General features: G+C 46.5%; 1 protein-coding gene across 4 annotated transcripts in view; it reads left to right on the top strand.

Moving 5' to 3' along the window:
- Window positions 1-4161, top strand: part of Asap1 (ArfGAP with SH3 domain, ankyrin repeat and PH domain 1) — a 308734-nt gene that overhangs the window by 12099 nt on the left and 292474 nt on the right. The gene's annotated exons all lie outside the window — the stretch shown is intronic.

Here is a 4161-nt window from a genome sequence, read left to right as displayed (position 1 = left end):
TTTTATCTTCTCTACCCAGACCAGTAGCTCTGAGGGGTCTGTAAGAGCACAGATAGTGGATCTATGACATGGTTTTCCTGGTATTCTGGCTTCCTAGGTTGAGAAGAAAGGCAGCTTGCAGAATGCTCATCACATTGCATTTCTCTGCTGTTCTTCTCCACATCCAGTCACTATGATAAGGGGACTTCAGCACCCCCAGCCAAGCCACTCTATCTGCCTTACATTTCCTGCTCCAGGCTACGATGCAGTACCCCCAAACTGTCTAGCCACTTCCCAATTCAGTGTTCTCCTCTTCGTCCAAACCACTGACTGCTAGTGGAGGTCCAAGCCTCCCATGGGGCCACCTTCCTGCCAAACAAGCATTGGTCTCCATCCCACGCTTAGGGAGGAAGCAGTCTAATCTCTGCACCATCAGACCTGGGGGCCTAACATGCACTCAACAACGTACTCACCCTGTAGTGCATCAGATGGTTAGTCTGTCTTTGATGACTACTTCTTCTATGCCTCTTTGGCTTAGAGTTTGGCAATCTGTGTTTTGCTAAAGTTGACAAACTTGTGAGTTGTTGCCAAGGACTAGGACTTGAACCCTGATGCTCAAGGATGTTCGCGTAGAAAAGGAAGGCAAACCTGTGCCCCATGCTCTTCCCATGGCCACCTTGTAACTGGACGATCATGTGCTGCCTCTTGGGGCAGGTCACCTGGCTCCTGGAACCTAGTGTATCATGCTGAAGGTGGGCTAGTCCCCAGAGGCAGCTGTCACAGGGGACTACAAACAGATATTTGTATCAGCGGAGATGTATGAATTAGGCAGTAAAAAAAAGACAGGTGTTGCTTTTCAAAAACTCTTTTCTTCCTAAAGCATCTTAATGGACAACACATGAATGTGTGGGATGTTCTCCTCCTGGAATGAGTTTCAAGTCGGTTGGGGTAAGTTGAGTTCAGTGAGGATATTTTAAGCTTCCAGTGTGAGGAACGGAACTGTGTGGAGCATTTACAGATGGCAGCCATGTCGGCAGAGTGAGCAGCAGCAGAAGCACAGCGTCTTGAGTGGTGGATGGCTGGGCCCATGTGAGTCCCAGCCTGGACTTTTATTGGCTCTTTGATGACCTGAAAAAGCTCTGAGGCCTCCCTGAGCTTCAGGTTTGCTTTCTTTCAAATGGAGAAAAACAGACTTCTGCTCTCTGGGCTGTGGCCAGAAGTCTCTGGAGAGGTATATGGAGAGCACATGCCTGGTACCTGGAGACTAGGGAATGGGAAATGGTAACTGCCTTCATGAGAGTGGGGCTGATTGTTGCAAGTTAAGTCATGCCCTTCCAAAAATGTGTCTTTAAAGTCCTAGCCCCTAGAATCTCAGATTGTAAATTATTGAGAAACCAATTCTTCAATGGAAATCAAGTCAAAATTAATTCATTGAATGTGCTGGCTTCTTTCTTTCTCCTTTCCCTACCCCTTCTCCCTCTCCCTTCCCTCCCTCTTACCTACCTTCCTTCCTTCCTTCCTTCCTTCCTTCCTTCCTTCCTTCCTTCCTTCCTTCCTCTCATCAAGAGTCAGAGGAGAGAAGGGAACCCACGATTGAGAAAATGCCTCGATAAGATGAACCTACAGAGCCTATTCTTAATTAGTATTCATGGTGGAGGGCCCAGCCTGCTGTATGTGTTGCTATCACTGGGCATGCAGTCCTGGGTATATATGAACACAAACTGAGCAAGCCAAGAGGAACAAACTAGTCAGCAACATTCATCCATAGCTTCTGCTTCTGCTTCATTTCCTGCCTCCAGGGTCCTGCGCCAACTTCCCTCAGTGATAGATTGTTACCTGGAAGTATACAATGAAATAAACCCTTTTTCCTCCAAGTTGCGTTTGGTCATGCTGTTTTATCACAGCAATGGGAACCCTACCTAAGACATTGTGTTTATTAGGATGATATGACTGGGAAGAGAAAAGAGAAAAAAAGAGTTGGAAGGAAACAATGAAGAAGAGGGATCCTCAGACATCGGCAGATGGAAGGATGCGTCTCTCAGCTAGGACTGCTGGCAGCTGTTACAAACTAGGAAAACACAAGGGAAGATTCACTCCTAAAGACATCAAAGAGGTCATGGATGGCCCTGCTCATTTGGAAATGCTAGAATTGTGAAGGAATATATTTTTGTTGTTTTAAGACAACTAGTTTTTGATGATTGGTTATGGCATACCTAGAAAACTAATATGGTAATGATAGTTATGATGATAGTGATGATGATTTGATGGTGATGGTGGCAATGATGGTGGTGGTGGTGATGATGGTGGTGGTGTTGATGGTGGTGGTGGTGGTGGTGGTGGTGATGGTCACCATGGTGGTGGTAGTGGTGGTGGTGGTGGTGGTGGTAGTGATGATGGTGATGGTGGTGGTGGTAATGGTGATGATAACAGTGACCCTGGTAGTAATGGTGCTGCTGATGCAGGTGCCAAGAACAACTGTAACAATGATGATAGTAAACATGGATGACAGTGATGATAATGATGGTGGTGATGAGGACAGCCATGGCAGTGGTGATGCTGAAAATGATCATGACAATTGTGCATCAGGGCCTAAGCACAAGGAAGAGTTTGGGTACCTGGAAGAAGCTTCTAGAAGGCCTGGATGGCTCTTATTGGGAGCCATTGTTCTCTAGTTTCAGAGGTCATCATGGAGAGGCTGTACAAGGGAGAAGAGAAGGGCTTCTGTGGTCTGGATGGCTTAAAAATGGCCCTTAGGCAGAGCAGCAAAGAGGTTTCCCCTTGACCTGGCCCGCTGAAATGTCCCTTTCCCTGTCCCTCTGCTGTTCTGCTGTGTCCTTGTCTTAGATATCCTTACGCGTGGCTTGGTGCCAGGCATTGATGACAGCTTTCTTGCTGTTTATTATGTGGCTGATTAGGTTGCCATTGGCTGATCCCTGAGATAGAATCTGTACCTTACCAACCCATCTGCGGTGTTGATGGGTCACTGCCTCTCCTCCCTACTGGGCTGTGGTCTCTATGAGGCTGATACTCTTTGATCCACTCCTAAGTGTGGTGCGATCTCAGTGCCCCCCACCTGCTAGGTCCTTCAGAATTGATTGAGTGAATCTACCTGGTCCCTTTCATCACCTGCTGAGCAGGACACAGCATTGCTCCTGGCTAGTGTCAGCGCTGATCCCACCAAGTCCCTGGGAAAGATTAAATTGTTAAAATCCTCTAGGTCCAAGGTGGGCCCTTAAAAAGGAAGAACAAATCCAGAGCTGTGTGTGGTCTTGAGTCAGGCATGTTGAAGGACTCTTAGAGAGTGGAGTGCTCTCCAGGACTTGTCAGTGTGGCAGAGAGAGGCATTTATGTGGCTGACAGAGGGGACACTTGACTGGCAGGCTGCAAAAGGAGATGTTAGGTTTCCTGAGCTGGAGAACCAGATGGTGCCTGTAGACTTAGCTCGGTTGGGTTAGCTGTATAGATTACAGTATGCGTGGCCATAGTGATAACAGACAATATATAACCCTTCACTTATACCTCAGCTCATACTTGGTGTCATTTATTGTTTGAAACAGGGTCTTCTGTGTCACAGGATGGTCTCCAGCCCTTCGCCAGTGCATGGGCCTGTCCTAGTCAAATACTCTTTATGGTGTATATATAGGTTATTTACTTTTTTCGCTTGTGTACTTGTCCAAATGCCTTCTGATGAGTTCTTGGAGGTGGAGTTCATGGGTCAAAGAGGAGGCACATTTTCATGTGTAATGCAGTCTTCTAATTTGCCATTCAGGAAAGCTGACTGGCTCCTGTTCTTAGAGCAGGATTCTGAGGATATGCCATCCTCATGATCAGTTACATATCTCTAATAACTGATCAGCCAAAGATGGTTTTTATTTGCATTTTGAAATTTAATACATAATTTACTAGGAAGTAATATGTGTGTGTGCGCGCATAAGCGTGCAAAACGTGAGTGCGTATGTATATGTATGTGTATGTATGTACTTCAATCATGCTTGCAAACTGACCCACGCCAGTTGGAGTAGTTTAGTTCTTCCTGCTACTGTTGTTTGCATAGATGTGGTTTCTAGACCTGACTTTGTTGCCAGCTGTGAGCACAAGCTGCTTCTTCAACCTCTGAGGCCCTCAGTATCATTTAGAAAGTGGTTGTGGGGAACTAGACACTCCACTCACTACCACCAACCA

Source organism: Mastomys coucha, unplaced genomic scaffold (assembly GCF_008632895.1).
Source record: "Mastomys coucha isolate ucsf_1 unplaced genomic scaffold, UCSF_Mcou_1 pScaffold7, whole genome shotgun sequence".
In the NCBI taxonomy this organism is placed as follows: Eukaryota; Metazoa; Chordata; class Mammalia; order Rodentia; family Muridae; genus Mastomys; species Mastomys coucha.
This window is presented reverse-complemented; position numbering and strand designations above follow the sequence as displayed.